This window comes from Balaenoptera physalus (genome assembly GCF_965194825.1).
Source record: "Balaenoptera physalus genome assembly, chromosome: 21".
Lineage (NCBI taxonomy): Eukaryota > Metazoa > Chordata > Mammalia > Artiodactyla > Balaenopteridae > Balaenoptera > Balaenoptera physalus.
In genome coordinates, this window is record NC_138902.1 from 8,196,521 (window position 1) to 8,220,318 (window position 23,798).

General features: G+C 38.6%; 1 protein-coding gene across 1 annotated transcript in view; it reads left to right on the plus strand.

The window, feature by feature from the left end:
- Positions 1-1,242: 1,242 nt before the first annotated feature.
- Positions 1,243-23,798, plus strand: part of LOC309651482 (uncharacterized protein) — a 321,132-nt gene continuing 298,576 nt past the window's right edge. The window contains exon 1 of the mRNA XM_082444300.1: positions 1,243-1,316. The gene's annotated coding sequence lies outside the window, so the exon portion shown is untranslated. The remainder of the gene's footprint in view (positions 1,317-23,798) is intronic.

A 23,798-nucleotide genomic window follows, 5' to 3' on the forward strand; every position in this document is an offset into this window, starting at 1 on the left:
AATTGAGTTAAAGGTACAGAGATTTCCCATGTACCCCCTGTTCCCACATATGTATAGCCTCCACCATGATCAACTACTCACCAGAGAAGTATATTTGTTACAATTGATGAATCTACATTTACACTTCATTAGCACCCAAAGTCCATAGTTTACATTAGGATTCACGCTTGGTGTTGTATGTTCTATGGGTTTTGACTAATGACATTATCCACCTAAATTATGGTATCCCTTAGTTGGAATCAAAGAGTATGTAGCCTTTCAGATTGGCTTCTTTCACTTAGTAATAAGCATTTAAAGTTCTTGCATATCTTTTCATGGGTTGATGGCTTATTTCTTTTTAGTGCTGAATAATATTCCATTATCTGGATGCACCAGTTTGTTTACCCATTCATCTACCGAAGGGCATCTTGGTGGCTTCCAAGTTTTGGCAATTATGAATAAAGCTGCTATGAAACATCTGTGTCCAGGTTTTTTATGTGCACATGATTTTTCAACTCCTTTGTGTAAATACCAAGGAGTCCGATTGCTGGATCGTATAGTAAGAGTATGTTTAGTTTTGTAAGACACTGCCAAACTCTCTTCCAGAATGGCTGTACTATTTTGCATTCCCACCAGCAATGAATGAGCGTTCCTATTACTTCACATTCTTGCAAGTATTTGGGGCTGTCAGTGTTTGGATTTTCATTTTTCTAATAGGTAGGAGCATTGTCTTTAATTGGCGGTGGGGGGGGGGACAAAGGAAGTAACTCAGATATTCATTAATATCAATAGAATGATCTTGATTAAGCATGGTCAGTCCCTGAACTAGTGTCCTCCCTGACTGGGGAGTGCAGCGCGCGGCGGGGACTCGCAGAGAAGAGGACAGCGCATCAACCCCAGCGGGAGGCGCGCAGGTCTCGGGATGCGGAAGGCGGGCCGGCGCCGCGCTCCTCTCCGCCCTGGCGAGCGAGACGGTCACGTGCAGCGGAGGTGCTGACCCCCCGCGGTCGGGCCTGGGCGGGGCGCCGCGCCCTTGGTTCGGGGTTGCCCGAGGCTAGGCGCGAGGCGGGTGCTTGCGCGGGGCGGAGCGGAGTGCGAGCCCGGCCGCCGCGGGTGCGGAAGGGCGGGGAGGAGCCTGGGAGCGCGCCGGCCGCCGCAGGGGGAGGGGCGGGGCGGAGCCGCGACGCGCGCGCCCGTCGGAGGGGAGGGACAAGGCAGCCACTGGACGAGCTCACGGCGGCCGCTGCGAGCGTTAGGCGAGCGTGGACCGCGGCGCAGCGGTGCGAGTCCTTTCCCGGCCCACCTCCCCGCCCCAGGCGAGGGCACCGTGTGGCGGCGGCGGGGCCAGCGAGGCCAGAGGAGGCGGCCGTGCCCGGGCATGGTGGTCTGGGGCGACGCGGAAGGTGAGCGACCCCCGGGCCCACGGCGTGGTGGGGCGGGGTGGGACCGACCTCGCGTCGCCGGGCTGCGGCCCGAGCGCGGGCGGCCTGAGGCGGGGCGGGGGCGGCGCGCCGGCCCGACCCCGCGGCCCTTGGTCTTGCGGCCTGGGCGGCCCGCGAGGAAAAAAAAAAAAAAAAAATAGAATGATCTTAAAAATTGCGAGTTGCATATATAATAAAATGGCATGAAACTATACACAAGCATTGTCCGAAAACCAGTTTGCTGGTTTTGATACTGTAATATAGTTAGGTAAGATGTAACCATTGGAGGAAACTGGATGAAGCATGCATAGGACTTCTTTGTACTATTTTTGCAACTTCTTTTTTACCTCTGATTTTTTTCAAAATGAAAAAAGAAGGCAACAATTTTAGAGCTGTTTTCTTGTAGATGAAATACTGTCCCGCCATGAAAGCAATGAATTACTGATAAAAACCGAGGGCTACATCTCAAAAACATCATATTGAATAAAAAAACAATTAGCATAAAAAGATATAGTATAAAGGTCAGAACATACAACCTAAACAATATATTATTTAGAGATACAGCTATGAGAAAATTAACAAGAAAAGCAAGTGAATGATAAGACACAAACTTGAAGATAATGTTTATCTCAAAGGACTAACAGAGGGTATGTGACCAAGAAAAGGGATTCAGGGTCCTCAAAGGTGATTGTAATGTTCTTTTCCTTAAATTTTTATTAATCACTATTTTATAACAACTCTTAAGTCTTAAAAATGTATAAACCTGATCTTTAGTATTTAATAATCACCTTTATTGAAAAGAGTTAAATTAAGTGAAAGGTGAATAAAATTCAGCAACATTAAACATGTTTGATAGAGCATATAATTATAAGAGCATCTAAGAGAAGATTGGGTTCTAGTTTAAATTCTGGTCTGACTCTAATTTGGGGTTAGTAGGTTTTGGTCAGTGGTTTTTGAAGGGCGGTCCCTGGGCCAGCAGCATTAGTACCACTTGGATATTTGTTAGAAACGTAAGTTCTCAGACCTTACCCCAGACCTACGCTCTTGGGGAAGAGCCCAGCACTCTCTATTTTAACACAAACCCTCCAGGAGATTCTGATGTGCACAGAGTTTTGAGAGTCACCAGGAAGTTCAACTTTCTCACCCATAAAATTAGAAGCTAAAACTAGATCAGTGTTTCCCAAAGTGTGGTATATGTAGTACTGATCATGTGCAAGATGTTTTTAAGTGATAGACACATCACCATTTAAAATTTTATTTATTGTAATGTTTGTTAGACTAGTACAGATAGCTAACCAAACCCATAAGTTCACTGATGTTGTGTCATACATTGCTAAGTTAAAAAAAAAAAAAAAAAAGAAAGGAAAGGAATCAACTTAATGTAAATATAAATAATAAGGCAAAAGAGTAAGGTATGTATAGCAGAAAGTAACACAACATTGTAAATCAATTATACTCCAATAAAAATTTAAAAAGTAAGGTGGTATGAGAAGATCACCAAATTCCTGGGGTTAGTTCTTAGATATTAAAGTTTCAGTAGTCCTGAAGAGGATCAATCTTGAAAATATTTTCCATTCTAAAATTCTGAGACTTCATATGCTTGCTTTTCTTACAGATCTGCCTCCTTAATTTTGCTTTTTAAAATTCAAGCTAATACGTTAAAAATTTAGTCCACACAGCTTGTGTTGGGAGAGGAATGGCCTGTTAATGTGCTTTTGTATTGGGGGATACTTAATCTGAGATTGAAAATTTAACCATAGCTAATGGAAAGTGTGGGTAATTCACATGCGAATCATTAAAATTAAATATATTAAGGAGAAATCTGTTTTGAAAACATGATTTAATTTTAGAAGCACTTTCTTCCTTTCACTACTTGTAGTATTTATAGTAGAATAGGCAGATGGTTTTATGTAAGGAAATGAAATGAGATTTGTGGACAGTAAGAAACATATTTTGATAATTAGGGATTTAGACTTTGAAAGGTCTATACAAGTTATAAACAGCTACAACATGACTGGCCCTTTTGTTAAAAAGTAAATTTATTTATTTATTTTTGGCTGTGTTGGGTCTTTGTTGCTGTGTGTGGGCTTTCTCTAGTTGCGGCGAGCGGGGACTACTCTTCATTGCGGTGCGTGGGCTCTAGGCGCGTGGGCTTCAGTAGTTGTGGCACGTGGGCTCAGTAGTTGTGGCTCGTGGGCTTAGTTGCTCCGCAGCATGTGAGATCTTCCTGGACCAGGGCTCGAACCCGTGTCCCCTGCATCGGCAAGTGGATTCTATACCACTGCGCCACCAGGAAAGCCCGTGACTGGCCTTTTTAACTGGCATTTTAAATAGCTTTTTTGAGATGTAGTTCACATACAGTTCACCCACTTAAAGTGTACAATTCAGAGGTTGTGTATAGCCAGAGAGTTGTGCAGCCATCACCGTGCACAATTCTAGAACATTTCATTACCCCAAAAAGCAACCCTATATCCATTAGCAATTATTTTCCATTCCCTCTACACTCTCAACACTAGGCAACCACTTATCTACATCTTATTTCTATGGATTTGCCTATTCTGGGCATTTCATATAAATAGCATTTATATTTCATATAAATATAATGATATGTAGCCTCTTGTGACTGGCTTCCTTAATATATTTTCAAGGTTCATCCATATTGTAGCATGTATCAGTACTTTATTCCTTCTTATTGCTGAATAATATTCTGTTCTATTGATATTATATATATGTCACTTGATGGACATTTGGGTTGTTTGCACTTCTTGTCTTTTATGAATAATGTTGCATGTATGAACATTCATGTACAAGTCTTTGTGTGAAAGTATGTTTTAATTTCTGTTTTATACCTCGGAGTGGGATTTCTGGGTCAGATGATGACTGTGTTTAACATTGTAAGGAACTGACTGGATCTAAAATGCATTCTCATTCAAAGCAAAATTACAAGTTTGCTGAAAACTTAAATACATTTCTGTTCTAATTTATAATAAGGTACCAATCTTGTTTGTCAATGGTTTTATTACAAAATATCTCTCTAAAATGATATTTGGCAAAAATCATCATTAAAATACATGTTTTTGAAAACAGCTTACAAACTGCTATTCTACATTACAATTTATCATCATTTATCAAAATTGTCACATCTTTTGTGACATGGGTCTTTCTCTGCATATTTTATCGCTGCCTGTGTCGTTTAGCATTTAGGGGATAAAAATGTCATGGAATCTGCTTCCTGAGCTGATGATTGAATTCAGATTGTTTTGGTTGACTTTTACAAATAAATTATATGTTAAGAAACTGATGGTAGTTTTTTCTAAAATTCTCGTTTCAGCAATAATAAAAAACATACTTCTAAAATAAAAACATAACATTTTGGAGTCTAGCTGCATCTGACACTTGATATTTTGCTGTGCTGCCCTATTAATATTTTGAAGTTATAAGAAGAGATACTTTTTTGTGTAATGAGAACTTATGTTCAGTAAATTGTTAATATTTGACTTTGTCTTACTATCTTCTAATGCTTTCCTAAAGGCTTATGTACTAAATTACCTACCTTTAGATTTCTTTTTAGGAAAGGTGGTCAAGATATTTCTTTTTCATACCTACTTGTGAAATGAGGTTTTTAGCACCTCCTTGTTATGAAGGAATATTTGTGGAAAAAATAAGATAAACAACTAAATGCAGTGAATAACTGAAGTAATGCAGAAGTGATAGTATAGAAAAAAGATGCTCCTCAGGGAAGAGAAAGAAAAAATACCAGGTGGACTTGAATGGATAAGATTTATTTAAAGCCTTTCATTGCTGCATGAAGGATAAACAAAAAGAGTAGTAAGGCAGCATGAGGCATTCAGTGTCCTTGTAAAGAAGACAGGAAATATCCTTAATCTCTGAATCTATAACTCTATGATAATACACATAGATCAGCTAAAATCATCCTTTGTTTTATTTCTAGTAGGGATAAGCTATTCTATGCACAATATTGTAATGGATGTTTGTAGTGAAGACTTGAAGCATTTGGATCATTTGGGAAGTAGACTCATACAGGGTTTAGTGTGTAGAATACTTGTAAGCATGTGCCCTTGGGAACATCATAGTGGGAGGGAGGCAGAGGCGTCAGGATTGGGCAGAAGCTTACGTCAAAGTGTCTCCTTGGCCAGCCTTCCAAGAGAGGTTTCTTGATAGCTTGGATGTGGGGTGTGACAGAAAGAGGTGTCAGGATGATTTCAAGGATTTCAGCCTAACTAACTAGAAGGACGAGGTTGTCATCAACTTCATCCTTTGCAAGGAGGTTTGGTGGAGAAGATCTGGAGTTAGTTGGGCCTGTTAAACGTTCGAGATCTGTAAAACATCTATTGGCAGAGGATGAGTTGGTGAGTCCGTATGTGAAACTGGAGCCCAGGAAAGAGGTCTGCAGTATAGATAAATATGGGGGTGGTCAGCATAGGATAGATGCTAATTCGACCAGGAGACTAGCTGAGACCACCAAGTGAGCATGTGTAGACTGACTTGAGAATGAGACAGGGCTGAGTCCTGGGACACTTCAGCGCTTAGAAATTGGGGCAAATAGGGGAAACCAGCGGAGGAGACTGGGATGGAGCCCCAGGACCCAGCACACTGCTTAACAGCAGTGGGTAGTAGATGTTTATTTAGTGGATAAATGTCCAAAGGGGAGGGAAAATAACATAGGACAGTGATGAATTTTATTTCTCCAGGTAGAATAAATTAAAAGGTGAAAAATAGGATCAACTGTTATCTGTCTCATCGGTGAATGGGTGGGGAGTGAGTCATGGAAATTAGAATAAAAATAGATGTGTTCTTTTCTCTAAAAATATATGTGTATACATATAAAATAGGAACCGTTCCTTTTAATAAACTGAAGTATTTTTAATGCAGTTACTTTCTTTTAATCTTTATGGTACCTATTGTGCTTGTGTGGCTAATTCTTGGAGAAACTGTATAAAAATGTCCCTTGTGTATAGAGATGAATCCAGTTCTTCAGATTGATTATTTCTATTGTTTGTGAATATGCTTTAAAGTAGCAAATTAAGTAGTTGAAACTCATTTGAGAAATTATCCTATATTTGTATCTCTAGTCTTTGTACTAAATTACAGAAGAATTTCATTTATATATTTGCTTCCATATATTTGATAATTTACAGTAGAATTTTCAGTGTTCTTCATGGTTAAAATTGGTACTAAGGGTGATTTGGAAATTGTGTTGAGCATGTATCTTGCTAAACTATAGAAGACAGACATTATTTTCTTCAAGGATTTTATATTCTAGGTGAGAAAGTTAAAACATTTATGAAAAGGTACATAAACAGTTTTCTTGGGAAGATATACAGTTATGTCATTGAAACTCTGAGTCCTGTCTTACACTGAGCGGGACATTTATTAAAGAATAGACTGAGAGTAGAAATATCTGTAAACTTGAATTTTGACAGAATGAAAGAAGAATACAGAAATCAAGCTCACAAACTCAGCTGCCTTGATGTGGATGAAGCTTCTGTGAACAGACAGCTACTGTCCTTGAATAATAGTTCACATATCTTTTAAAGTGAATTAAGCTTTGGTTGTACTGGACCTGACCTGTCGGTGAGAAGGAGATGGCTGAGTCCAGGGAGGCGTGTGAGCTTTCTCAAGACAGACTAGAGTCGCTGGTGACCGAGACAAGTAGTGAAACGTTATTTCAAGGGTTGAAATGTGAATAGGAACCAGTGATTTAACAATGCTCATCTCTAACTTTAAGCCTTTTCTTGAGCCAGAAACCTTGGTTTTTTATGAGAGTTTGAGATTCCCTGAAGATACAACCTAGGTTGGACAGTTACCCAGATCTATTACATATTTAAGTTCAGGAAAGTTATGTGAACTGTGTGACTGCTTCTTGTTTTTGTGAATTTTTGGTGCAGGCTTTCAGAAAGACCTGAGCTGAACTCTAGGACAAAGCTTGTGGTGACCACCTTTGCTGTTTCAAGCCACTGTCCTCTGTGTTTCTTTCTGTCATTCAGGAATTTTGTTATCATAGCTCCTCTATTACTGACTTGTGTGTGTGTGTGTAGGGGGTGTCCTTCATTTGTAAATTCTGTACTCTTTGGACCTTGGATGGAGATGGTAAATATAGAAGTCTTAGAATAGAATTGGTCCCAAACTCTTTTGAGAGAAAACACAAAGCATATTAAAATTTACATTTTCAATTAAAGCATAGGGAAACCATTCACAAAAAGGGTGCAGAAGTTGCTGCTGTTGTTTATTGTGTTATATGCTGGTTATAGACCTTCATTTTACGGTTATTTCTCTGAAATGCAGTAAAAAAACGCAAAAAACAAAAAACAATGCCTAGCACCATAGCAGCCCCTATGAAATGAGGCATATGCTGTTTCTAAGACTCACAGCATGTTTTTCTGATACTGTGTTTGCCCATAAACATGTTTATGGTAGGTGCTGTCTGAGGCAGGGGCGGTTTTCCTGTGGAAATCCTCTCTTGAACATACTGGTTTCTGATTCCCCTTGAGGAAGAATGAAGCTCCTTTTTGCTTCCTTAGCAAATTTGATACTTCAAGTATTAATAACATAGCCAGTGGTTGATATGTATCTTGATGACTTACAGGTCATCATGATGGCTGCTCTGTCATAAGTTGCTGTGGTTTCAGAGTACGTTAGAACTCTACGCAGCGTTTTGAGGTGGGAGGGAGCTGAGGTGTAATGAAAGAGAAATTCCCTGCACAGCAGTGGTGATGCCTTAATTATAAAATCATCTGGCTCGGTCTCAAAATCACTGGGTCTGCCAGCAACAGCATTAGATGTGAAGTCTGACCTGGGCTTACATTTTGATTTTGCCATTGAAAGCGTTATGACTTTGCCCTCAACACGTCTGCGAGTCTAGAGGAATGTTAATTACTAAATTAAAACAAATTTATGAGATCCTTTTGATGGAGTAGAGTGTAATATCTGCTGAGTGCCCCAATAGACATTCAGCCCTTTAGAGGAGAAGACTTATAAGTGGTAAAGAGTAGGCTGCTTTTGGAGAAGGAAGCGTGAGGTGAGATGGCAAATTTGGGAATACGTTTTCTAAGGAAGGCCTTGGAGGAGGCCATCATTCTGTAAAGCTGAACTTGAGATACAGCAGTGTCAGTTTTGGGAATAGGAGGTCTCTGGGGCATTTATGATTGGGAGTGTGTGAAAATACTGATTCAGAGCCACGAGACCCTGTGACATTGGATGCATCTAACCCAGGTCTTTCTCATTTAGGGCCCCAGACTAGGGAAGCTACAGTTATCTTCTAAAAGATAGTAAAAAAGATGATCTTGCTGCTCTTAAAGTGAAAGAATCCAAATTTTGGTGAAGAAATGTTTTAGGGACAGGATTGCCCCCATGGTTTTAATATCACTCTTGACTGATTGTTTATTTTACTTCTTATTTGGGGAAAAGTATATGGAAGTTTAGGTTGGGAAAATTACTTGGAAGAGTTTCTTAAGAATAACCTCATTAGATAGTTTGTGTGTAGATGTGAGAATAAAATTTTCTTAGAAACAAATGATTTTTTTTATAGTTCAAATATTTTATTTTCCTTAAAGATAGGAGTAGATTTTATAGTTTGAGACTCTTGCTATTATTTAAGCAATAACCAATAAATGTGAGTAAGCAGCAATTATTTAGGAAGAATGATATAATGATGAACTATTGGAAAATATAAATACTATAGATAGCATTGTGGAATTGGAGGGGACTTATCACCTGATTTTATAGACAGTTTATCTCATTATTCAGCCTCCTCACTGTAAAATGGTAAAAATATTAGTTGATCCAGAGTTATTTTAAGGAATAAAAGAGAATTTATTCATTCAACAATTATTTATTAAGTGCTTTCTAGGTGCTGAGGCACATGCAGGTTCAGAGGATGTGTCTGTGTATTAGAAAGAAGAAAATCCTGGCTTTCATGGATTTTACAGACTAAGAGGCAAGAGGCTTTACCCAGTGATGACAAACGTGATGAGGGCTTCCAGTGTGCTCTCTGCAATGGTGTTTCAGACTGAACACAGTGCCTGATAGTTGCGGTAGAAGAAGACCAGCACCAATGTGTCTTGGATGCAAGGTACACCCATTATCTCATTTAAATCTAATACCAGTTCTATAAACTAGGTCTAGTTTCCCCCCTTTTACAGCTGAGCAATGTTGTGTTCTTTTAGGTCTGTGATCAAATCAAGGTTATTAAATAAATTAATGAGTAAACTTAGACGTAAAGTGTGGTCCAAGGTCGTCAGCCAGATAGTGGCAGAGCTGGCACTAGAACTGGTTTTGACTCAAGCTCAGGGCTCCTTTCATTGTACCACATTGCCCCTCAGAGCGTGCATGGGCAAATAATCGTATGTACCATGGTAGACAGGAAGAGTGCACCGTTTCAGAGATCCCATACTTGCCAGTATGAAAATCATTTCAGACTAGAGCCTCCCATCAAGCCTCTTAGATAGCCTCAACCACCAGAGGGCAGACAACAGAAGCAAGAAAAACTACAATCCTGCAGCCTGTGGACCAAAAACCACAGTTACAGAACGATAGAGAAGATGAAAAGGCAGAGGGCTATGTACCAGATGAAGGAACAAGAAAAAACCCCAGAAAAACAACTAAATGAAGTGGAGATAGGCAACATTCCAGAGAAAGAATTCAGAATAATGATAGTGAAGATGATCCAGGACCTCGGAATAAGAATGGAGGCAAAGATTGAGAAGATGCAAGAAATGATAAACAAAGACCTAGAAGAATTAAAGAACAAACAAACAGATATGACCAATACAATAACTGAAATGAAAACTACACTAGAAGGAATCAACAGCAGAATAACTGAGGCAGAAGAACGGATAAGTGACCTGGAAGACAGAATGGTGGAAGTCACTGCTGCGGAACAGACTAAAGAAAAAAGAATGAAAAGAAATGAAGACAGCCTAAGAGACCTCTGGGACAACATGAAACGCAACAACATTCGCATTATAGGGGTCCCAGAAGGAGAAGAGAGAGAGAAAGGACCAGAGAAAATATTTGAAGAGATTATAGTCGAAAACTTCCCTAACATGGGAAAGGAAATAGCCACCCAAGTCCAGGAAGCGCAGAGAGTCCCATACAGAATAAACCCAAGGAGAAACACGCCGAGACACATAGTAATCAAAGTGGCAAAAATTAAAGACAAAGAAAAATTATTGAAAGCAGCAAGGGAAAAACGAAAAATAACATACAAGGGAACTCCCATAAGGTTAACAGCTGATTTCTCAGCAGAAACTCTGCAAGCCAGAAGGGAGTGGCATGATATACTTAAAGTGATGAAAGGGAAGAACCTACAACCAAGATTACTCTACCTGGCAAGGATCTCATTTAGATTTGATGGAGAAATCAAAAGCTTTACAGACAAGCAAAAGCTAAGAGAATTCAGCACCACCAAACCAGCTCTACAACAAATGCTAAAGGAACTTCTCTAAGTGGGAAACACAAGAGAAGAAAAGGACCTACAAAAACAAACCCAAAACAATTAAGAAAATGGTCATAGGAACATACATATCGATAATTACCTTAAACGTGAATGGATTAAATGCCCCAACCAAAAGACACAGGCTTGCTGAATGGATACAAAAACAAGACCCATATATATGCTGTCTACAAGAGACCCACTTCAGACCTAGGGACACATACAGACTGAAAGTTAGGGGATGGAAAAAGATATTCCATGCAAATGGAAATCAAAAGAAAGCTGGAGTAGCTATACTCATATCAGATAAAATAGACTTTAAAATAAAGAATGTTACAAGAGACAAGGAAGGACACTACATAATGATCCAGGGATCAATCCAAGAAGAAGATATAACAATTATAAATATTTATGCATCCAACATAGGAGCACCTCAATACATAAGGCAACTGCTAACAGCTATAAAAGAGGAAATCGACAGTAACACAATAATAGTGGGGGACTTTAACACTTCACTTACACCAATGGACAGATCATCCAAAATGAAAATAAATAAGGAAACAGAAGCTTTAAATGACACAATAGACCAGATAGATTTAATTGATATATATAGGACATTCCATCCAAAAACAGCAGATTACACGTTCTTCTCAAGTGCGCACGGAACATTCTCCAGGATAGATCACATCTTGGGTCACAAATCAAGCCTCAGTAAATTTAAGAAAATTGAAATCATACCAAGCATCTTTTCTGACCACAACGCTATGAGATTAGAAATGAATTACAGGGAAAAAAACGTAAAAAAGACAAACACATGGAGGCTAAACAATACGTTACTAAATAACCAAGAGATCACTGAAGAAATCAAAGAGGAAATAAAAAAATACCTAGAGACAAATGACAATGAAAACACGACGACCCAAAACCTATGGGATGCAGCAAAAGCGGTTCTAAGAGGGAAGTTTATAGCTATACAAGCCTACCTAAGGAAACAAGAAAAATCTCAAGTAAACAATCTAACCTTACACCTAAAGAAACTAGAGAAAGAAGAACAAACAAAACCCAAAGTTAGCAGAAGGAAAGAAATCATGAAGATCAGAGCAGAAATAAATGAAATAGAAACAAAGAAAACAATAGCAAAGATCAATAAAACTAAAAGTTGGTTCTTTGAGAAGATAAACAAAATTGATAAGCCATTAGCCAGACTCATCAAGAAAAAGAGGGAGAGGACTCAAATCAATAAAATCAGAAATGAAAAAGGAGAAGTTACAACAGACACCGCAGAAATACAAAGCATCCTAACAGACTACTACAAGCCACTTTATGCCAATAAAATGGACAACCTGGAAGAAATGGACAAATTCTTAGAAAGGTATAACCTTCCAAGACTGAATCAGGAAGAAACAGAAAATATGAACAGACCAATCACAAGTAATGAAATTGAAACTGTGATTAAAAATCTTCCAACAAACAAAAGTCCAGGACCAGATGGCTTCACAGGTGAATTCTATCAAACATTTAGAGAAGAGCTAACACCCATCCTTCTCAAACTCTTCCAAAAAATTGCAGAGGAAGGAACACTCCCAAACTCATTCTATGAGGCCACCATCACCCTGATACCAAAACCAGACAAAGACACTACAAAAAAAGAAAATTACAGACCACTATCACAGATGAATATAGATGCAAAAATCCTCAACAAAATACTAGCAAACAGAATCCAACAACACATTAAAAGGATCATACACCACGATCAAGTGGGATTTATCCCAGGGATGCAAGGATTCTTCAATATACGCAAATCAATCAATGTGATACACCATATTAACAAATTGAAGAATAAAAACCATATGATCATCTCAATAGATGCAGAAAAAGCTTTTGACAAAATTCAACACCCATTTCTGATAAAAACTCTCCAGAAAGTGGGCATAGAGGGAACCTACCTCAACATAATAAAGGCCATATACGACAAACCCACAGCAAACATCATTCTCAACGGTGAAAAACTGAAAGCATTTCCTCTAAGATCAGGAAAGAAACAAGGATGTCCACTCTCACCACTATTATTCAACATAGTTCTGGAAGTCCTAGCCACGGCAATCAGAGAAGAAAAAGAAATAAAAGGAATACAAATTGGAAAAGAGGAAGTAAAACTGTCACTGTTTGCGGATGACATGATACTATACATAGAGAATCCTAAAACTGCCACCAGAAAACTGCTAGAGCTAATTAATGAATATGGTAAAGTTGCAGGATACAAAATGAATGCACAGAAATCTCTTGCATTCCTATACACTAATGATGAAAAATCTGAAAGAGAAATTATGGAAACACTCCCATTTACCATTGCAACAAAAAGAATAAAATACCTAGGAATAAACCTACCTAGGGAGACAAAAGACCTGTATGCAGAAAACTATAAGACACTGATGAAAGAAATTAAAGATGATACCAACAGATGGAGAGATATACCATGTTCTTGGATTGGAAGAATCAACATTGTGAAAATGAGTATACTACCCAAAGATTCTACAGATTCAATGCAATCCCTATCAAATTACCAATGGCATTTTTTACAGAGCTGGAACAAATCATCTTAAAATTTGTATGGAGACACAAAAGACCCCGAATAGCCAAAGCAGTCTTGAGGCAAAAAAATGGAGCTGGAGGAATCAGACTCCCTGATTTCAGACTATACTACAAAGCTACAGTAATCAAGACAATATGGTACTGGCACAAAAACAGAAACATAGATCAATGGAACAAGATAGAAAGCCCAGAGATTAACCCACGCACCTGTGGTCAACTAATCTATGACAAAGGAGGCAAAGATATACAATGGAGAAAAGACAGTCTCTTCAATAAGTGGTGCTGGGAAAACTGGACAGCTACATGTAAAAGAATGAAATTAGAATACTCCCTAACACCATACACAAAAATAAATTCAAAATGGATTAGAGACCTAAATATAAGACTGGACACTATAAAACTCTTAGAGGAAAACATAGGAAGAACACTCTTTGACATAAATCACAGCAAGATCTTTTTTGATCCACCTCCTAGAGTAATGGAAATAAAAACAAAAATAAACAAGTGGGACCTAATGAAACTTCAGAGCTTTTGCACAGCAAAGGAAACCATAAACAAGACGAAAAGACAACCCTCAGAATGGGAGAAAATATTTGCAAACGAATCAACGGACAAAGGATTAATCTCCAAAATATATAAACAGCTCATTCAGCTCAATATCAAAGAAACAAACACCCCAATCCAAAAATGGGCAGAAGACCTCAATAGACATTTCTCCAAAGAAAACATACAGACGGCCACGAAGCACATGAAAAGATGCTCAACATCACTAATTATTAGAGAAATGCAAATCAGAACTACAATGAGGTATCACCTCACTCCTGTAAGAATGGGCATCATCAGAAAATCTACAAACAACAAATTCTGGAGAGGGTATGGAGAAAAGGGAACCCTCTTGCACTGTTGGTGGGAATGTAAATTGATACAGCCACTATGGAGAACAATATGGAGGTTCCTTAAAAAACTAAAAATAGAATTACCATATGACCCAGCAATCCCACTACTGGGCATATACCCAGAGAAAACCGTAATTCAAAAAGACACATGCACCTGAATGTTCATTGCAGCACTATTTACAATAGCCAGGTCATGGAAGTAACCTAAATGCCCATCAACAGACGAATGGATAAAGAAGTTGTGGTACATATATACAATGGAATATTACTCAGCCATAAAAAGGAACGAAATTGAGTCATTTGTTGAGACGTGGATGGATCTAGAGGCTGTCATACAGAGTGAAGTAAGTCAGAAAGAGAAAAACAAATATCATATATTAATGCATGTATGTGGAACCTAGAAAAATGGTACAGATGAGCCAGTGTGCAGGGCAGAAGTTGAGACACAGATGTAGAGAATGGACATATGGACACCAAGGGGGGAAAACTGCGGTGAGGTGGGGATGGTGGTGTGCTGAATTGGGCAGTTGGGATTGACATGTATACACTGATGTGTATAAAATTGATGCCTAATAAGAACCTGCAGTATAAAAAAACAAACAAAACAACTAATACTAAACTTTCATTGGGTTATTTGTATGGAAATATGTTAATATAAATGTTTCAGACATTACATGAAATTTCTAAAAATCTTGTATTTGTATGGAAATATGTATGGAAATATGTTAATATAAATGTTTCAGACATTAAAAAAAAAATCATTTCACACAGTACAAATAATAACAGTGAAACCAGGGCTGCTAGCATCCTCAGTTTTAATTCCCATCGCTAGTTATATTCAGTTATCCAGTGAGATGGACTTTGAGCTGTGGATTTAGTGTATTAAGTAATAGGATCCAACTCTAAGTTTTCTCTGGCAAGCTATTGGCTGTGAAGTAAATTCAAGGCTATTCATCCAAAACGTAAGGTGTCCTGAAGTAGATGTATATGTCATCTTGTCTAATGGGTGGGTTGTGTGAGAGATTTTTCTTTCCAAATTGAGTCATTGGAGACCATTGCTCCTATTACTGCCTTTGAAGTCCTGCAGCTGGTGAACCTTTGGTAGTTGAGATTTCTTTCTCAAAAAACAAAAACCAAAAACATGTATTATAAGTATTTGTAGTCTAGTTGTGTGTGGGTTACGTGTCTTAATTAGTAAACTTCTAGTGAATGTCTTGGGATTTTATAAAAACTTCAGTAGTAACTAAAAATGAACATTTCTGATCCTTTCTCATGACCCCATAATCAAATCCAAGTCAGTTTCTACTCTCTACCTGCTATCCTCCAACTCTGAACCATCTTGAAAATACTTGTTTTTTCTAAACAGTGTTAGTTAGGGAGTTACTTGGAGCGAGAGAGTCTCTTTCCTTTGGCTTCCTTTGGGTCAGCAAAGCAGAGGAGTTAGTTTTGGAGGGTTCTCCTTCTAGGCATCATCAGTTTTAGTCCTTGGCAACGTCTCTAGTCCCAAAGAAATGATGTGGGACTCCCCACGTCTTCCAGAATTTTTAGAAGGCATGTGATGTATTAACAGTACCTGTGTCTCTTCTGTAATTCATTTGGGCTCTGCAAAATGCCAAAGTGTATCTAATAGAGCAGTACAAGACATGTGCCTGTTTTCTTAAAAGTCAACCTTAATTTCGTGTCACTCCAGTCTGCCGCTGGTCTCCCCAGTAATTAGGATTTTAAGGCTTATGAATAGTTAGGGGCGCTCCTAGTCCAGAAAGGAGATGCAACTGAAAATATGACAGATATTGGCACTACCACTGCAGTGCTTTGGGTTTAAATATTCATCAGACAAAACTAAACTCTATGAAATGAATGCCAGGATAGACCAGTCTCATCCTGATTTCCTGTCTGGAGTCTATTGCGATAAAAGGTGTATATGTTTATAATTCCTGCCCCTAATAGTCCCTTGCTTCTGTAGAGCAGTGTTTCTTTCCCAAGCACTTAAATATGTTTGATTTTACCCTTGCACCTGTCTTTTAAGGCAGACAAACTCAAGTTGACACACAGTTTTTCTCATGACAAGGACCAGTTGTGATTTATGGCCATGTACAGGATGTCAGTGATGTGGAGAGGGTACATTTTGAGCGAACAGGGCTATATATATATATATCCTTTCACTTAGCAATAAAGAACATGGTAAAAAGCTGTTTTCTTCTCAGTGAAGAGCCCTTCGGCTAACTTCCTATAATGTTCACCTAATGTGTTACTATGTTCAAGTCACCTTAACAAATATTTCTTGAGTGCCTGCCTCTTGCAAGGTATTCCAGTGGCTGAAGTGAAAGTTTCTGTGAGAAGCCTGATGTATAGAACTTGGAAGTAAAAAAATGCAGTGTTAGTGTGGGTCTTTACTGCTTTAGTTGAAAAGAAAGTGTTATGAGGTAACCTGTCTTTTCCTTTATGAATTTGGCTTGTTTAGCAAGAAACGTATTAACCAAAGATGAAAGGTAGATTCGAAACATTTATTCACTTTTAATATGAGTGTAAACTTTTATTTTCACCAGAAATTCCTAAACAGCTTGATTATAATAAAGTACAACCCTGATTTTGGCTTTTAGGGCCAAGGATAAAAGATTTGTAGACTTACTGAAGAGTAGATTCTATGAAAGCACAGACTCCTGATAAACGCTGAGTGCCCTGTAGTCCTCTAGATCAGCGGTCCTTAACCTTTTTGGCACCAGGGACCAGTTTCGTGGAAGACAGTTTTTCCACGGACGGGGGGTTGGGGGTATGGTTGAGGTGGTAATGTGAGTGATGGGAAGCGGCAGATGAAGCTTCGCTCGCTCCCCGCCACTCACCTCTTGCTGTGCGGCCAGGTTCCTGGGGGGTTGGGGACCCCTGCTCTAAATAACTGTCCTAAAAGTGGAAGAACCAGTCTTTTTGTTGGTGAGGACCCAGTGGCCTCCATCACTGTAATTACTGTGATATAACCTGTAGTGTGTGATTGATAAATAATTTAATACTGTCGACAGGGGTATTTGTTGCTTATTTTGTACATTTGCAAGCAGTTCTTTCTTCCTCATGATACTCCTTGCATTAATAGTTGACCGAAATGACATGATGAGTCAATAAGACTGCTTTCCCTGTGACCAGAGTTGTCAGGACAAGTCAAGGTCTAATCAGACATTTTCATTTCATTAAGTTGGACTTTTTCCAGAGCCTTTTGGAAGCCAGCGTAACACTTGTTCTTGCAGGTCATTGGCCCAGACACAGTCACATGATTACACCTCCATGCGAGAATGTCTGGGAAATGTTGTTTTATAGTCTCGTTTCGGAATAAAAATCAGGGTTCTGACGTTAAGAAAAAGGCTACTGCTGAGCTACCCCAATTCTTTTCCCTACCTCCGATTTCTTCCTGATACTTAGATGGAAGATCTGGCTGTATTCCTTTTCTTGAAGTCTGTGTGGCATACTTGGGTACTTCATGTCCTAGTCTTTCAACCTGAGAGGAGGATCCTTCAAGTTTTTGCAGCTTTCAACTCCATGAGCTCAGTAGGAGTATCCTTGAAGCAAAATAAGAACAGGGTGTTGCATGCTCTTTTTTTTTTTTTTTTAATTTCAGATTTTAATGATCAATTTTAGTTATCTATGCAAAGTGATTCATGCAGATCATAAAATTCTTAGAGGAAAAGGAACCCTGGGACTGAAGACATGGGTCCACTGAGGGCGGTAGTCATGGTTTGCAAATAAAAATTGTGACTGCAGCCGGAAGAAGGAACAGTGGGTGCTGAGAAAGGAAGTGACAGATAACCATTCCTAGAGGGTTTGTTTGGCTTTTTAGAAATAAGTAAACAAAAAGTTCCCTCTAGTTTGCTGCTTTGAGTCTTCCCTTTGAACACACCATCTAGACAGAGTTGACATAGATGCTTTTTTTAATCTAAAATCTCTGTAGTCTTCAAAGAAGGAGGCCCCATGCAGGCAGTCTCATAGATGGTTGTACATGGATTACCCGTCTGTCTTCAAAAAAGAGTGTTTCTGATTTCCTTCTAAGAAAAGGATTTGCAGGATGTGGTGGGAATGAGGTGAGTGAGGCCTTCAACTTCCATGCAGTTGCAGACATTTTGGAGGCAACTTGAACTCTTTGGATCATACTTTAATCCCTGATACCTAAGGATGGCGATCCTCATTTCAGCATCTGGGTGGTATTCATGAAAGACTTCTGGTTGAATAAGTTAGGAAGGATGCTCATATGAATAAACCTTATTATATGCCCCAGTTTCTGGGCAGCCTGCAGTACCGAGTTCTGACCTGGGATTAGGATGCCTTGTATGGAGCTAGTGCCACTGCAGCTCTTAAGTCTCATCCAAGATGGTTATTTTCCATGTATTTCTGAGTAGCTGTTTCTTTGGCTTTCTAATAGCATGGATACCCAGCATGATCACAGACTCCTAGATATGGAAATATCTGAATGATAATGTAGTCTAATTTCGAAAGAAATGAAATGAAAGAGGCCAAGTGACTTGCTTCAAGGTATCTGGTAGCAAAACTGGTGTTAGAACCTTGGTTCCGTGTTCTCAGTCCAGTGCTGTGTTGCAGTGCACTGAATTTCTCAGAGAAAATGAGACTAAATGCGGTGTTTTTCTGTGTCCTCCTTTGCTCCTGGTACTTAACAGACCTGGAATCTACTCATGTATGTGTCAGGTTTTAGATCAGCAATAGGCTCACTGATTATGGAAATAATTGGGGAGAAGTGGTATGTGTGAATGTTTCAGGTAAGCGAGGCAAGGGGTTATTGTGGTGGATTGGGAGATGTTTGCCAGTTCAAATCACATTTCTGCAGTGGGTGATGGGACTTGGGGCTCTTCTTTCTGTAGCTTGTTAACAGATAAGCTGTTTCGCTGCTGGAGCTGCTGAATCTACAATAGCATGAATCAGCAAGAAGAAGGTGTAATTAGTCACGTGGACTTAGGCCTTTCCCATTGCCAAGGCTTGATATATTCACATCTTCCACTTTTTTTTTCCTTCCGGTTTTACTGAGATATAATTGACATAGAGCAGTGTAAAAGTTTAAGGTATATAGCGTAGTGCTTTGACTTACATACATCATGAAATGATTATCACAGTAAGTTTAGTGACCATTCATCATCTCATATAGGTACAGAATTAAAGTAGAAAAAAAGTGTTTTTTTTCACATCTTCTGTTTTTTCCTCTTTGTAGAGGCTCATCACATGGAATGATAGCATGTTTAGTCTTCTGTGTTACACTTGGTTTAGTCCACGTAATTACATGTAATGTAAAATTACATACAGTGCAAATCAGTCAAGAGGCTCTCTTTCCTTCCTCCATCTCTGAGACATGGGTGACCACAGGAGGCCACTCTGTTGACATTTCTTGCTCTTGTCGTGGCCCTGTTGCCAATCAGTCTAAAAACATATTTTTCTGTGAATTTCTTGTGAAGTTATTTACATGAAAAGTTTTCTAAACGTATGTAATTCAAACTTGATTCTTTGTTTAATGCCAGTGTAATTTTTATTGACTAGAAAAAAAATTACATGAATTCTAGATTTTCCCGGGAAATCTATAACATGTAGATCTGAAGTTCATATGGGACCTCTGTCTCCTCGTGAGCCCTAGGTAAGGTACAGTGAGGATGGAGAGGTGGCTAAAGGAAGGAGTGAGTGATGCTTCATTGAGGAAGGTGAGCAAGGTGGCCAGATAGGTTTGTTTCATGACAAAGAGTGTGATTTAAGCACTTACTTTCTTTTGAAAACATCTCTTTTCACCATCTCCCTATCCTGATATCACAGGAGGAGGGAAAACACCAAACAAACCTGTTGCCTCATTTCCTAAAGCAGTGATTCTCAAACTTGAATGAACATGCAAATCACCTTGCATTTTCCAAGACTGCCGACTCTGATTTAATAGTGGTGGGGCAGTGGTTCTCAAAGTGTGTTCCTCAGAGCAGCAGCTCTGGTTCCGCCAGCCGTGTTAGAACTATAAATTCATGGACCTCGCCTGACCTGCTGAATTAAAATCTCAGAGGATCGGCCTCAGAAACTGTTTTTACACATTCACCAGGTGATTCTTCTGTACCTTGAACATTTGAGAATCACTGCCATTGAAGCTATTCTCTTGGGATTTTCCCAGGCCTCTGGTATTTGCTACTCTGTGATTGGGCCTTGGTTTTATTCCCTTGATATTTAGCAATTGAAACCTTTGGGCAGAGATTTCACTTGAGGCTCCTGACTGGATGTTGGTGTCCAGCAAGTTAACTGGCTCTATTAAAGTATGTTTCTTAGTCCTTCACCACTCTCTCTGTTATAACCCTGATACTTTGTAAAGCAAAGATGCCACTTCATGGAATCATGAACATCAGTACCATGGCTAGATACCATACATAACATGGCGATTGGGTAATACCTTAAAAGGTAGACTGAAAAAGAAACCGATGAAATAAAACACCCCAGAAGAAAATGCTCTTGTAGATTTTCAGGGGTTTTACATCTTAATATCAACTGAGTCCCAATTCACAGATAGTTTCAATCATATTAATAGTCAGTGGGCGTTGTTACCTAGATTCTATGCCTGCTTGGTTCAGATGGGTGCAAACATGCTTAGCAGTGCCTTTACCAGTGTTGCCATTACTGGTGAAGGAAGAGTATTTTATAATAGGGATTGGATTGTCTCAGAAGTCAGTTTTCTTTAGGTATTTGCAAAGGATGAATGTTACCTCCTACAGTGTTTCAAGAGCTCTAACTTTAATTTTCTGAAAGTTTTATTGATTTCCTCCAAAGGCTGTAGCTGGAGAAATACGCACTGTATGTTATTATTTGTCAGATTGTTTACAGGGTCTCCAGTATAGGTGGGCTGAGGCTGTGTTTGTGCTTTTCCTCTGGGAGGTTTTTCATCTTAGAGAAAGGATCCATGTGTTTTGTGAATCTCTATAAAGCAATGAGAGGAGTTCAAAATTTATTAGAGTATTCAACAGGTGCTCCAAAGAGGGATATTTGGGCACAAGGTCTAGATGCTAATGTATTATGTTCTTTGAAAACAGCTTAAATATAAGTACATATAAGAACCCTAGATAAGATTTAAGGGTAATGCTATAAGATCTCTCATAAAGGATTCACAAAAAGTGCTGCAATTTTGTAACCTTTCCAGAAGCAATACAGTGTATGTTCACCCCTCATTTGCAACTTGAAGAAATTTACCCAGTTTATGCGGACAATTGAAAAGAAGCAGATGCTTATTCCTAAGCTAGAGTTTTGAAGGCCAACAATGAAAATAAACATGTCTCTGCCAAAACTTGAACTAAGTTAAAAAATTTAGCATATAAATTAAAGCTTACTTAAAACTAAATTTATCAAGGAAATACATTTGTTTTGCATTACTGGTTTCAATTATTGTGAAAAGGCTTCCATTTTTATGGGACACTGAAGATTTTTTAAAGTTTCAAACAATTTATTAGACAATTGCACCACTGAAAATGAGTTACGAGTGTCTGGCTTAAATATATGAACTATTAGCACATCGTTGATGAGCTTAGAGAGAGATGTTAAAGCAGGTATTATCCTCCTGCAGGTTCATGTTCCTATTCCCAGGGGACTGTAAGAAACTGGTTTGTAGCCTGAAAACAGATAAAGCTATGGGCTGAGGATATACGTAGCATCTCTTCTCTCCTATTCGTTTGTTCTTTCTCTTGGGAAACTGAATTTTGGGACATTGCTGATGAATTGCTGTCAGGCATGGGTACTCTTAGTTTATTGCCATAGAAGAAGAGAGAGATTACTTCCTTGTTTGCAGTACTTGTCTGCTCTAGTCCTGTCTGTACAGTGTTTCCTAATTAATATTTCCTAAACACCTACCTCATAACTTTTTTTCATTTACTAAATATTTATTTAGTTCTTATTTTCCCAGCTTTCTTGAGGTATAATTGACAAATAAAATTGTATATATTTAAAGTGTACAAACTGATTTGGTACACCTAGACATTGGGAAATACTGGTCCTGATGAAGTTAATTAACATTTTCATCACCTCACATAGTTCCCCTCTACCCCCATACCCTTGTTTTTGTTTTTGTTTTTTTTGGTGGTGAGAATGCTTAAAGTCTATTTCAGCAAATTTCAAGTATACAAGACAGTATTATTAACTACTGTAACCATGTTGTCCATTGGATCCTCAGAACTTATTCATATTCTTCTTAAAACTGAAAGTTTGTACGTTTGACCAACGTTTTCCTGTTTCCCTCATCTCCCAGACCCTGGCAAGGACCCTTCTATTCTGTTTCTATTAGTTCAATTTTTTTTTTTTTTTTAAGATTGCACATGTAAGTGATACCATGTAGCATTTGTCTTTCCCAGTCTGACTTTTTCCATTTAACATAATGCCCTCCGAGTTCATTCATGTTGTCACAAATGACAGGATTTCCTTCTTTTTTATAGCTAAATAATATTCCATTGAATATATATACCACATATTCTTTCTTCATTCATTGATGGACACAGGTTTCCTTATCTTGGCTATTGTCATAATGCTGCAGTGAACATGGGAATGCAGATATCTCTTTGGGATACTGATTTCGTTTCCTTTGGATATGTATCCAGAAGTGGGATTGCCGGATCATTTGGTAGTTCTATGTTTAACTTTTTGAGTAACCGCCATACTGTTTTCAATAGTGACTGCACCAATTCACATGCTCACCAACAGTGTACAAGGGTTCCCTTTGTTCATATCCTCACCAAGATTTGTTATCTCTTGTCTTTTTTCATAATAAACATTATAGTAGGTAGTGAGGTCATATCTCATTGTGGTTTTGATTTGCATTTCCCTGATGATTAGTGATGTTGAGCACCTTTTCATATATCCGTTGGTCATTTGTATGTCTTCTTTGGGGAACTGTCTATTCAGGTCCTCTGCCCACTTTTTAATTGAATTTTTTTTTTAATTTTGCTATTGAGGCATATGAGTTCTTTGCATGCTTTGGATATTAATCCCTTATCTGATAGGTAGTTTGCAAATGTTTTGTCACATTCTGTAGGTTGCCTTTTCATTTTGTTGGTTGTTTCCTTTGCTGTGCAGAAACTTTTTAGTTTGATGTAGTTCTACTTGTTTAATTTTACTTTTATTGCCTGTGCTTTTGGTGTCAAATCCAGAAAGATATGGCGAAGACCTATGTCAAATAGCTTACCACCTATGTTTTCTTCTAGAAGTTTTATGGTTTCAGGTCTTACATTTAAGTCCTTAATCCATTTCAAGTTAATTTTTGCCTATGGTATTCTTTCGCATGTGGGTATCAATTTTCCTAACACCAGTTATTGAATAGACTATCTTTTCCCCATTTTGTGTTTTGGGCACCATTGTCAAAGGGTAGTTGACTTCATATGCATCCCACATAACTATTTTCCTGAAAACTTTCATTTACTCCTGTTTGCTGTGCCAGGATTCATGGCCCTCAGTTTACTGTTCTATTTT